This window comes from Urocitellus parryii, chromosome 3 (genome assembly GCF_045843805.1).
Source record: "Urocitellus parryii isolate mUroPar1 chromosome 3, mUroPar1.hap1, whole genome shotgun sequence".
Classification (NCBI taxonomy): Eukaryota; Metazoa; Chordata; class Mammalia; order Rodentia; family Sciuridae; genus Urocitellus; species Urocitellus parryii.
Genome location: NC_135533.1, coordinates 213,988,733 through 214,002,572, shown reverse-complemented (window position 1 = coordinate 214,002,572; position 13,840 = coordinate 213,988,733). Strand labels below are relative to the sequence as shown.

At 42.1% G+C, this 13,840-nt stretch overlaps 2 pseudogenes; one reads left to right on the top strand and one right to left on the bottom strand.

Moving 5' to 3' along the window:
- Positions 1-235: 235 nt before the first annotated feature.
- LOC113176742 (olfactory receptor 7D11-like) lies at positions 236-1,174 on the top strand (annotated as a pseudogene).
- A 1,742-nt stretch (positions 1,175-2,916) lies between these two features.
- Positions 2,917-13,425, bottom strand: LOC144253929 (uncharacterized protein KIAA1958-like; annotated as a pseudogene).
- Positions 13,426-13,840: the final 415 nt, after the last annotated feature.

Genomic DNA, 13,840 nt, shown 5'->3' with positions numbered 1-13,840 from the left:
AATCCCTAATCGTACTAAATAAGAACATAAATAAAATTAAAGAAAGCCAGAAAAATGGTATACATTAAAGTGAAAATGTTCTCTCACTTGGCTGAGTTGATCAATCATTGGCAGGATTCAATACAGGATGAAGAGCCTCTATCTCAGGGTAGAAAAGAGATAAGTACCCAAGGTGACAGTTGGCTATTATTTGAACATAAAACAGGGCTCCTTCCCCAGCAGGTACACCAGCAATATGGAAGCAGAAAACCACACAGGTGTGTTAGAATTCCTCCTCCTGGGCCTCTCAGAGGATCCTGAACAGCAGCTGCTGTACTTTGGGCTTTTCCTGTATGTATACCTGGTCACAGTGCTTGGGAACCTGCTCATCATCCTGGCGGTCAGCTCTGACTCCCGCCTCCACACCCCCATGTACTTCTTCCTCTCCAACCTGTCCTTGACTGACCTCTGAGTCATCTCCACCTCAGTCCCAAAGTTGCTGGTGAACATCCAGGCACAGAACAAAGACATCTCCTACACAGAGTGCCTGACTCAGGTCTATTTTTTAAACACATTTGCTGGCATGGAAAATTTCTTACTGACTGTGATGGCCTATGATCGCTTTGTGGCCATCTGCTACCCCCTGAACTACACGGTCATCATGAACCCCCGGCTCTGTGTCCTCCTGGTGCTGCTGTCTTGGCTCATCCTGTTCTGGGTCTCGCTGATTCATGTTCTACTGTTGAATCGACTGACCTTCTCCACTGGCACTGAAATCCCACATTTCTTCTGTGAACTGGCTCAGCTTCTTAAAGTGACCTCCTCGGATACCCTTGTGAATAACATCTTTATGTATGTAATGGCTGCCCTGCTGGGTGTACTTCCCATGGCGGGGATTCTCTACTCTTACTGTCGTATCGTCTCCTCCTTATTGAGGATGCCCTCCCTTGCTAGCAAGTATAAAGCTTTTTCCACCTGTGGGTCTCACCTCTGTGTGGTCTCCTTGTTCTATGGGACAGGATTTGGTGCTTACCTCAGTTCTGCTGTGATCCATTCTTCCCAGAGAAGCATGATGGCCTCTGTGATGTACAAGGTGGTCACCCCCATGCTGAACCCCTTCATCTACAGCCTGAGGAACAAGGATGTGAAGGGGGCTCTGGGGAGGATGCTCAGCAGAGGAGCTTCTTGTCTGTGAGACATTCATTGGCCTCAGGAATAAGAGGTTTTGTGCCTACTGGGGAAAAAAATCACAATAATTTCAAAATTCTTACCTCCAAATCTCTCAAAACATCTAGTTCTTTCATTTAATCTAGAATTCTATGACTTTAATCTTTTTTTCTAGTTTACACACCTTTAAACAACACATCTCCTCGTAATTTCTTCAATGGCATCCCTGACTGATCTACTGTCCAAAAACTTTCTTCAGTTTTACCTCCACACTGTTGAGTTTTAACCAGAACTGGCAGCACTTAAAGTAGCTTTGTTACCGCAAATGTTTCCTTAAGATCCTTAAGCAGTAGATGGTTTACTTAATTCAGCTCTATGGGTTTGCATGTGATTTGTGCTGTTTATGTATGTGTTATCAGCAGTAAATGTTTTACTGCATATAGCATGAATATAGTATGAATGCAATAAATATTAAATTTTGCCTGACATTGTAACCGGTAATTATGTATTAATCATGAGTTAATTACATCTGAGTATCTTATGAACATGTTCTATTAGTAATGATGACCATCACCTTTTTAGAGGGGAGAAAATTGAAAATAAAAACAAATGAGCACATACATTCACATTCACACAAACACACACACACAAAGAAAAACAAAAAGTCTTTCACAAGGTTAAAGAGGAAACAAGTAGGCAAAGCACGCTTGAAACCCAGAGCTCTGACCTGGCCCATTTTCTCACCCAATATATTACTGGTTATCTTCTCCTATCAGATATAGCATTTCCTCTCTCTCTCTCTCTCTCTCTCTCTCTCTCTCTCTCTCTCTCTCTCTCTCTGGTGCTGCGGATTTGAACCCAGAGTCTTGTGCATGCGAGGCAATATCACTCTACCAACTGAGCTATATTTTCAGTTCCTTCCTTTCTCCTTTGAAGTTACAGGTGGCCAAGTGTTTTGTTCTGTTCAATGAAATATGAGTGGAAAGGAGCTGGGACTTCTAGGCTAAACTATTTAAGAGCTCATTCATTGTTCTTAATATTCTTCCATTTAGCTGGCGTTTGAGGAAGTATGTGCTGATATGGACATTATCATAAGATCAAACTTATCTGGAAAGCTGAGCTAAAACACAAGGACTCCCCAGTCCATTTTCCGTGATTGGTGGATAATTTTCCTGAGAAAGAAATGATCTGATTTCATTAAGTCTGTGACATTTTACACTGTTTTCTGCAACAATGTAACTTAGCTTACCTTGGCTGTTACAGATCCCATGTCTTGAAATCCTAAGCTGAAACTCCTCTACTCCAGTGATTTTTTACTTACACTAATGTTGATTCTGAGATCTCCTCTTTCCTTCATGTATGATCCTTCTTGAGAACTGTAATTGAGTTTCCTGTTAATACATACACCCAGGCACGCATAGACAAGAACCTATTCTTTATACTGCTTGTGCTGCTATAAAAAAATACCTGAGATGAGTTTGTAAAGAATGCAAATTCATTTGTCTCGCTTTATTGTGAATGTTATTCAACAAAATGTACATAATACTCTAAAGCTACTGGGTTCTTTTTTTTTCTTTTTAATGACTACTTAAACAGTTTCCTTTTTTTTTCTTTCTCTCTTTTTTTTTTTTTCTGTGCTAAGAAGGCACTAGATAATATGAATTTCCTCACTCTTGTACTCAGCAATTATGCACTGTGTTTAACAAAGGTGACACACATTTGGATAACAGGATTTAACAAAGGTGATACACATTTGGATAACACATCCGGTTATTCAGGTTTATCTACATTCATTGAAAAAGCAAACTCCAAGTCAGAGGGATAGCAGGCCTCAGTGATGGAGACCCACAGGTGGGCGGCTGCTGGCTCTGCCTCGGCCACATGAGGGAGCTCTTGCCTCAGAGAAGGAGTGGAGCCTCCCTCCACCCAGGGAGGGCTCACTGGCTGCAGCTGTGGGCGCCCTTTCCTGGAGTCCTGAGTCAATGAGCTGAAGGTGAAGTTGGCACAGTTTTCCTGCTTGACCATGGCTAACTTTGGACAATACCCCGCAACCTGAAGGGACTGCGGTCCCATCCTCTGCTCCCCAGACCACACTCTGCCCTCATCTGCGGCCTGCTTCTCAGGTATGTTGGAATTAAGGGGTGGGGGAGTTCTGGAAACCCCGAGAGAGAAGGTATGAACACCTGGAGTCTATTTAGCTCTGCAAGAGTTTTTCTCCCACGTGCAGAAGACGCACAGCAATCAGGTGTGCAAAGCAAGGGTCTGCTCAGCCTTTATCCCTGACTCAGGCCACCTGGTTCTGTGGGTCTTTGAGCAGCTCCATGTGGCTGGGCATCAGATATGCATGCTCCTGCAGCACCTGCCTGTTCAGGTTCTGACTGTCCTACGTGGCCACCGTGGACCGGAGGCTAATGGGTCTTTCCCCCCCCGCCCCACACCTGCCTGCCACTGCCCTCATCAGAAAGGGAGAAGTAGACGGCATGGCCAGAGGGGACACAGGGTACCCAGCCTTACTCAGCACACACAGCTTCTCCTTGAGCTTCTTGGTAGAAGAGCTGAAGGTGCTGTTGATGGTGGAAAAGCCTTCCCCTTCAGGATATGGTCCTGGCCCCAGCAAGTGACATGGAGCAAGGTGGCCAGGAAGTCTCTTGAAGGTGACAAAAGTTCTCAGCACTTGTTCAGTCTCCCCAAAGGGACCTGGTGTGCACTGTGCTGTGGCCTCCGTGGTTGTGTTTGGAGCAACTGGGGGCTGCTGCTGCCTGGAGCTTGCTTCTGGCTCTGGGTTAACTGGGGGGGGGGAGAGGGGGGGTGGCGACCTCATGGGATGAGACCTGGCTGGGCAGATGAGGCAGGGATGCTTCAGAAGCAACTTGCTCATCCTGCAGGGCAAAGGGATACTGATGTGTTTGTTAGAATTGAGTTGTGCTCACAGACATCTGCATGGCCACCTGCTGGTTGGTGTCCTGGGTACCAGGGGGTCTTCTTTTGGATGAAGCCAGAGGTACCCTAACAGTCTTTGGGGCGACTGGTCTAGAGATCTCAGAGGGGGATATGGACATGCCATGTGTATATAGCTCCTTGCTTATGGCAGACCCTGCATAGGAGGCAGAGTGAGGAGGAGACTTGGATTTGGCTATCTTTGTCAAGGACAGGGCTTGTCCATCTACCCTTCCAGTGAGCTCTGAATTTGCCACAATGTAATACTAGTCTGGAATTTCTGTTTTGATGTTCTTGATGGTGGATAATTGCCTCATTCATCCACCATCTGTGCCTAGGAACTTGAATGGGAGAAGAGGGGACTATCTCAGGCCTTTTCGAGCAATGCTTTGAGTCCTTTGGGTTTGGGTTCTGTTATTTTTTAGATATTTGGTGTCACCTAACAGCTCATATGTGAGACAAAGCAAGAAATTTTAGAGAGGAAATGATTGTTAGGAGAACCCTAACCTAAGCCGTGAATTAATCCCAACAGGGATTAACTGAGCGGAAACTGAGGCAGGTAGGGGGTGACTGGAGGAGTGGGTCAGTGGGGACGGGCCTTAGGGGGTATATTTTGTCCCTGGAGAGTGGAGGCTCCCTCTCTGCTTCCTGATGTGGTGTCCTGGGCCTCACACGCTTCTGCCACAATGTCATGCCTCACTCAGGCCCTGAGGAGTCAGGCGCCCTTCTGTAGACTGAGGCCTCTGAAATCATGAGCCCTGAAAATAAACTTTTCCGCCTTTAATTGTCCTTGTAAAATCTTTTGGCCAGAGAAAAATGCTGATTAAAACAGGGTTCAAAGTCACTGTCCTCGTCTGTAACAGGAGGCCCACAGACCCTGAGGAGCAGGGTGTTTCCATCTTCCTACTCTTCCATCGCCAGTTCAGAGGCTCACTCACTGCAGTAATAAGAGTCACGAGAGTCTCTGGTCCCGTTACTGTCCAGCTTTGCTTTCACTGGTCTCCCAGGGTGTCTTTCAACTGGGCCAGTCTGTGTCTCAGAAGGCAGCCAGATAATACTGGGACCATCAGCGTTAAAACGTCTGATATCCTAGAAACAGCCCCACTCCTGGGACCCAGCTCTGCAGTCAGCAGTGAGTGGCCAGTGATAAGTGAGGCCAGCACTGCAGCCCCACACTGCAGTCAAGTTCCTGGGGGAACCTTCAGAAAGCAAGTGTTTCGGGTTTGCAATGAGGCTGCAAATGGTCCCATGGCTGTGGGCCCAGCTGACAAATTTGTGCAAATTCTCAGGTGAGATATGAAGACAATCTCCTTGTTACAGGATCGGTAATGTCTTTCCTGCAGGTGTCTGTGCGTCTGTCCATAGGAACACAGGCAGTGTTGAAGGATGGGGCCTGCGGGAGCCCAGGATGGACTAGGCAGGACAGAGGGAGGAGCAGAAGAGCAGCAGAGAGCCTGCACCAATGGGTGCAGATAATGGTGCAGGCCAGGGCAGGGGCGCCAGCCTGTCCTGTCCACCTGCTCATACCTGATTATATGAATCTCATCCTTAATTCTATTTATGTGATGAATTACATTTATTCATTAGCATATGTCAAACCAACCATGCATCCCTGGGATGAAACCCACTTGATCACCGTGTATTATCTTTTTTTATTATTATTATTTTTCCCCATATTTGATGTGTTTTTAAATGTGATTTGCTAATATTTTATCAATCTACATCAAAATAACAATGGCATTCTTCATTGAACTAGGAAAAAAAAAAAAGTACTCTTCAATTCATTTGGAAGAATAAGAGACTCAGAACAGCCAAAGCAATCCTGAGCAAGAAGAGCAAAGCAGGAGACAGCACAAGACCTGACCTCAGATTATGCTACAGAGCTATAGTAACAAAACAGCATGGTATCATCAAAACAGACACGAAGACCAATGGAATAGAAGGCATTGAGATGAACCCACATACTTAGAGCCATCTGATACTTATAAAGGTGCCAAAAATATAAATTGGAAAAGAAGCCTTTTAAATAAATGGTGCCGGGAAAACTGAACATTCATATGTAGAGGAGTGAAACTAGCTCCTTTTTTTTTTTGCACAAAAATCAATTAAAAGTGGATCAAAGACCTAGGAGTTTCACCACAAGCTTTGGGACTGATAGAATAAAACATAGGGTCAACACTCTGTTGGTGCAGGTACCAGCTTCCTTTACAAGACCTTAAACTCAAGAAATAAAACCAAGAATCAACAAGTGAGATGCCATTAAATTAAAAAGCTTCTGCCCAGCAAAGGAAACAATCAAGAATGTGGAGAGCGTACAGAATGGGAGAAAATATTTGCCGTTTACTCCTCTGACAGGGGATTGAAAAAATGAGTCAAAGAACATATCTGTGTGTGTGTGGCGGGGCACTGGCAGTTGAACTCATGAACATGCAATGCAAGCATTCTACCAACTGAGCTAAATCCCCAGCCCCTAAACAGATATTTCTCAAAAGAAGAAACACATGGCCAACAAATATATGAAGGAATGTTCAACATCTCTAGCCATCAGGAAAATGAAAATCAAAACTACCCTAAGATTTCATCTCACAGCACTCAAAGTAGTAGTGATCAAGAAAACAAATAATAATAAGTGTTGGTGAGGATGTGGAGGAAGGGGTACACTCATACATTTTTGGAGGGACTGCAAATTAGTGCAACCACTCTGAAAAGCAGTATGGAGATTCCTCAAAAGCTAGGAACCGCCATATGACCCAGATATCCCACCCCTTGGTATTTATTCTAAAGAATTAAAGTCATCTTTCTACAGTGATACCTGCATACCCATGTTTCTAGCAGCACAATTACAGCCAGCCCAGATACCCATCAATAGATCAATGGATTAAGAAAATGTGGTATATGTACACAATGGAGTTTCACTCAGATAGAAAAAAATGAAATTATGTCCTCTGGTGAATGGATGGAAGTGAAGAACATCATGCTAAGTGAAATAAGCCAGATTCAGAAAACCAAGGGTGATTTCCTTTCGTATGCAGAAAGTAGTGAAAAATAAAAGGAAAAGGGGGGTGGAGGATTGGATATCAAAACAGATAAAGAGAAGATCAGTGGCATAGAAGGAGATACAGAAAGAGGGAAGGACAAGAAAGAAGAGGAAATGTGGAATAAAATCAGGCTGTACGCATACATAAATTGGAATTCCACCTTTATGAATATGTAAAAACCACCAACCAAAAATGAATAAATCATGGAAAGGAAGATCTGTAAGAGTAGAGAAAGGGGAAAGGAGGGGAGTGAAAGTGGGGTGGGGACAGGGACAGAAACGGAGTAAGTCAAATTTCTTGCATCTATGATTTTGTCAAAATGATCCCATGTATGTATGACTATAAGGCTCTAAATAAAAGTACCTCCAAGGACTGAGTATGTAGCTTGGTGGCAGAATGCTCTGTGTATCATACCCACCACTGGAAAAAAAATTCCAACACATTGCAGGTGATTTCATTCACTTTACTTTTTAATTATTATTTTTTTTTAGTTGCTGGTGGACCCATATCTTTATTTTTATGTGGTGCTGAGGATCAAAACCCAGTGCCTCACATATACTTGGCAAATGCTCTGCCACTGAGCCACAACCCCAGCCCAGTTTCATTCACTTTAAAGAAGCAAACTCACTTCCTTCTCTATGGTCTTTAAAAAATAATAATGCATTATATCACTCCTGACTTCTGAACCAGGAGTGATAATCTATTTTTTATTAATTAATTTTATTTTAGTTAGGTATATATGACGGTAGAATGCATTTTGATTCATTGTACACAATTTCAGCACAACTTTTCATTTCTCTGGTTGTACATGATGCAGCGTCACATCATAAGTGCAGTCATACATGTACCTAGGGTAATGATGTCCATCTCATTCCACCATCTTTCCTGACCCCATACCTCCTCCCACCTCCCTCTCCTTTGCCCCATCAAAGTTGCTCCATGTTTCCCATGCCTGCCTCCCCCCTCTCATTATGGATCAATATTCCACTTACCAGAGAGAAATTCAGCTTTTGGTCTTTGGGGATTGGCTTACTTTGCTTAGCATGATATTCTCCAACTTCATTTACCTGCAAATGCTATAATTTTATTCTCTTTTAATGCTGAGTAACATTCCATTGTGTATACACAGTTTATACATTCATCTATTGAAAGGCATCTAGGTTGGTTCCACAGTTTAGCTATTGTGAACTGAGCTGCTATAAACATTTTAATTATTTCCTGTCTTCTACTAGTTTTGGTGTTAGTTTGTTATTTTTCTAAGTCATTTATTTGTTGACTTTTTATCCTTTTAATGAATGAGCTTAATGCAATAAGCTGGTCTTTTGGGATTGGCAGTGCCTTCATAGTGTCCCAGAGATATTGATAGTTGTATAGGAGTTCTCATTTACCTCTAAGAATTTTTTTTTAAATCTCCTCCCTGATGTCATCTGTTATCCATGCATCATTCAATAGAATTTGGTCTCCAGGTGTTGGGGTAGCTTCTCTTTTTACTTTTATCATTGATTTCTAATTTCATTCCATTATGGTCTGATAGAATGCAGGGTCATATTTCTATTTGTTTTGTATTTGCTAAGACTTGCTGTGTGGCATAACATGTGATCTGTTTTGGAGAAGGATCCATGTGCTTCTGAGAAGAAGTATATTTGCTCTTTGATGGATGGAATATTCTATGTATGTCTGTTAAGTCCAAATTATTGATTGCATTATTGAATTCTATAGTTTCTTTGTATGGAAAATCTATCCAGTGGTGAGAGAGTGTATTAACATCACCCAGTTGTGGTCTATTTGGTTCTTGTGTTTGAGAAGGGTTTGTCTGACATACATAGTTGCCCCATTATTTGGGACATAGATATTTATGATTGTTATGCCTTGTTGATGTATGAATCCCTGAAGCAGTATGAAATATCCTTCTTTATCCCTTTACACTAGCTTTGGTTTGAAGTTCACTTTATCTGATATGAGGATGGAAACCCCTGCTTGTTTACATGGTCCATGTGAGTGGTACATTTTTCCCACCCTTTCACCTTCAGTCTGTGGATGTCTTTTCCTGTGATATGAGTCTGTTGAAGGCAACATGTTGTTGGGTCTTTTTTTTTTAAAATCCAATCTCTCAGTCTGTGTCTTTTAATTGATGACTTTAGGCCATTCACCTTCAGAGTTCTTATTGAAATATGATTTGTATTCCCAGACATTTTGGTTTATTTTTGGTTTTTAACTTGACTTGGTTTCGCCTTTAATTGGCCTTTCCTTTAGTGTAGCTCCTCCCTTTGCTGATTTTCATTGTTGTTTTTCATTTCCTCCTTCTGGAATATTTTGCTGAGAATGCTCTGATATTGTGCAGGCTTTCTTACTGTAAATTATTTTAACTTTTATTTATCATGAAAGGTTTGATTTCATCATCAGCTCTGAAGCTTAGTTTTGCTGGACCTAAGATTATTGGTTGGCATCCATTTTCTTTTAGAGCTTGGTATGTTGTTCCAGCATCTCCTGGCTTTGAGGATCTGGGTTGAAAAATCTGCTGAGATATGAATTGGTCTCCACCTATCCCCTATATATGATCTGATTCCTCTTTCTTGCAGCCTTTAAGATTCTATCCTTATTCTGTATGCTAAGCATTTTCATCATAATGTGCCTTGGTGTAGATCTACTGTAATTTCGTACATTTGGTGTCCTATAGGCCTATTATACTTGATTTTCCAATTCATTCTTCATGTTTGGGAAGTTTTCTGATATTATCTCATTGAAGAGATTGTAATTTCCTTTGGTTTGAGTCTCTGTGCCTTTCTCTATCCCAATAAATCTTAGATTTGGTCTTTTGATGCTATCCCATAATTCTTGGATATTCTGTTCTTGGTTTCTTATCATCTTCATTGTGTGATCAACTTTATTTTCAAGATTGTATACTTTGTCTTCATTATCTGACATTCTGTCTTCCAAGTTATCTAGTCTGTTGGTGATGCTTTCTATTGAGTTTTTTATTTTATTTACTGTTTCCTTCATTTCAAGTTTTCCTGATTTTTTTTCAGAATCTCTCTTTCTTGAAATGATCTTTTGCTAAATGTATTTGTTCCCTTATCTCTTTGTTGGTGTGATTGATGGTTGCCTGTATTAGCTTTCTTATCTCTGTTAGCGTGACCAATTTTTGCCTGTACTTGCTCCTTTAGGTCATTCTTTAATTAACAGATCATTTTATGTTCTGAACTCCTTCTCTGACAGTTCATCTACTGCGCTGTCAGTGGATTCTGTTATTGTAGTACCTTGGTTTGTTTGGGGCACTTTCCTCCCTTGTTTTTTCATGTTGTCTATGTGTCTTCCTTTCTTGCAGTAAGGATCTGAGGTATTACAGTTTCTACATTATAATCTTATAGTGTCCGTGCAGATTATCTGTGTCTCACCTTGGTGTTGGGCTTGCAGATCTTGCCAGTGTCCCATGATGGATGCTACTGCAACTAAAGGTGGTGGTGGCAATAGCGGAGGTAACTCAAGGTAGGCAGTGGGGGTGGCCCAAGATGGCTGCAACCACTTTCAGAGATGGGGCTGAAAGGGCCTTATAATGGAAACATCTTCCTGTTTCAAGATGCAGCTGCTTCTAGGCCCTGTCTGTTGTTGCAAGGTGGAGGCTGCTGCATGGGGAGGGATATGGCAATGGCTGCAGTGTCCCGAGATGGAGGTGGGGTAGGCCTGGGCTCCCAGGTGGGCCTGAGGGGTGGTGCTGGGCCTGACCTGGACCTGGGTTCCTGCATGGGTCTGCTGGTCGGCGGAGACAATCCTGGGCCTAACCTGGGCCTGGGCTCCTGCACTGGTGGCAGGAGCTGATAATCTATTTTTGATGTCTTCAAAATAAGTTTGATGACTTTCTTAAACACCGTTAATGGTATATAACTCACTTATTGTGATCTTACCCGCTTAAAGTGTTTTTTTTTTTTTTTTTTTGTATATTCTAGACATGTGGAGACATCCCAATGATTGAATGTTGGACATTTATCTCACTTCAAAGAAACTCTGTCTTATGTTTCATCTTTATCCTTTAAAAAGCATAAAATATATAAAATGAAATTAATAAAAAATTTAAAATAAAGAACATGAGAAAGCTTAATGGAAAAAATTTAAAGTTATATTGGTAGGGTGTATATATTTGATGTGCATATACTACATATGACAATTTTTATAAAGTATTGCAATTGTAGGGATAAAGTCACCTTTGACTCAGAATTCTATTTACAGTTTTCTCACTAACCTGGACTCTAATAATTAGCATGAATTTAACACTATGAATGCTCAGTGGTTCATAAAAACTTCACGGATTCTCTGGAGGAGATCCATCACAGAGGAATGATTCTTGGGTTTGCTTCCTGATAGAAATTAAACATTCCCAAGGGGACACCTGGTGATTTTTAAATCAAACCAAAGAAAAAAGAATTTTCCTGGCAAGGGATCAATCCCTCTTGCCCTCTTTCTTCCAACACACACACACACACACACACACACACACACACACAATATTGACTGAAAATTTTCTAATTGCTATCTACTCTGTACCCAGGGGAGCTGAATTACTTGCAAAGACACAAGAATAATAGACTTAATGAGGAGCGCTGAGAATCCAACCCTTGAGATGGTAGGAATTTTAAGCATGCCCTTCTCTCCCCTCATATACTCCTCTGCTCCAAGCTTCTGTGAAAACGCAAGTGGGCTCCCTAGGACTGGTTGTGCAGAAGAGATGTCTCTTATGGTAGTCCTTGGAGAGAGTCAGCGTGTCCAGTGTGGCTGGTGCAGCAAGAAGGGAAAAGAGAAGATGGGCACTGGGCTGTACTCCAGGACAATGACCCTGGGGCAGCCCAGGGTAGTCAGTCTATGAAGGCGAAGGTCCTGCACGTGCAAGGTACTTTATTTTCCACCGAATCATCTTTTCAGGCTCCCATTCTGCCTCTTTCCTTGCTCTCTGGAATTCTGAACCTTAATGCAAGAGTCTGAAATGGCCATTCCTTGAAGGCGGTGCTTTCTGGAGAGTTTCCTATCTCCTCCACTCCCTCCCTGGATGACAGGTCCCTACTAGATTTCCTCTTTCAATTCATTTATTTATTAACTGATCACTGAAGATCCCTCCTGCATGAGGTATTGTTCTGACATAATTGGATTTTTTTTTTTTATAATCTACCTATGCTGCTGTCAGACTGACTTAATGACGTTACTGAATAGCTGCAGATTGCGGTGATTGTCATTGTCACTATCAGTGCACTTCAGTGGCCACAACTACAGTCGTGATTATTTGTGATGTGTGGTACTCAGGCCAATTCTGATCTCATCTCAAGAAAAATATTGAATGTTCAAAGTTGGAGTACATTCTCTAGGGGTGTTTATGAGGTGAACACAAATATCACAGCATTTTATTGTAGCTTTCCTATATTCTTTTTATATATTCTTTTTATTGAGTTAAAAAATTTTCCTTGGTTTCTACATGTCTGAGGATTCTTTGTCTTGCCGTTAAAAGAGCATCATAAGCTGCTGAATCTTTTCAAAAATGAAAGTATGGGCCTCCCACACTCTGTCCCTGCTGACCCTCATCCCCTGCTCTCCGTCACACCAGCCTCTCCTAACCTCTCCCAGTGTCAGCTTTCCATTGATAGGACAGCCACACCTTCTCTTCTCTCAGCCTAGATGTCTCTTCCTTCCTTCCTCTAATTACCATCACCCCCCCTTCAGCCCAGCATCCCTTTTTCAAAGAAGACTCTTCTTCCCACCTTCACAGATAAAATTAATATAAAATAACTTTTTTTTCTGTACTGAATTAATTTACATTACCAGGCATTCATAATACTTATTCTTTTTCAATACTTATTTTTAAATCATCAATTTAGGTCTTTTAATTTTTCCAGGATGACTGATTTGCATAATGCTTGAATATTTGTAATAAAATCCATCAACTATAGATTTTGTTCATTAAATATGCTGATTTTAATAAAATACCTCTCCAATCTAGAGCAGGGACACCGGAGCACAATCTCACACATTCTTGTGTGTGTGTTTCTGGTGCTGGGGATTGAATCCGGGGCACTTTTCCACTAAGCTACCTCCCCAGCCCCTTTTATTTTTTATGTCCAGGTACGGTCTTGCTGCATTTCCCAGGCTTTGCCTGCCTTTTGGAATATTCTTGCCTCTGAATCCTGAATAGCTGGCTGCCATGTGGGGGGCTCCGATCCAGGAAGCAAGGTTCAGGGTTCTGGCAGTTGAAAGATCCTAGGTGCAGTTGGGATAGTAGACAGGCCTTATTCAGAGGTGGCAGCAGCCGCTCCCCCCAGGCCATGTCCATAGGCCTTTTTCTATATTCAGACCAGACAAAGAAGGCACAGTGCCAATAGGTTACATTAGTGCATACATGCTCACAAGAAAATGTTTATGACCTTGGGTACATACTAAATACGCATCCCTCCAAAAGCCTTGGAGAGGGAGCCTAATTATAGCCACCATGGGCCTGCCCAATCCTGAGTTACAAGTGTGCCCCCCTACACAGGCTTTGTACTTGAAGTTAATGGTGGTGCCTTCTCTTTCCTTCTCTTGTGTATATAGTCCACACACTGATTCCTCCTTTGGAAACCTTCACCTGGCAGCAATTCTCTGAAAGGAGCCATAGGGAGCTTCCTTAGTTTGAAGGCCTGTATGCCGTTAAAAGAAACAACTCAGATGTTGTATTCATGATGATGGTAATTTCATCCTTCATG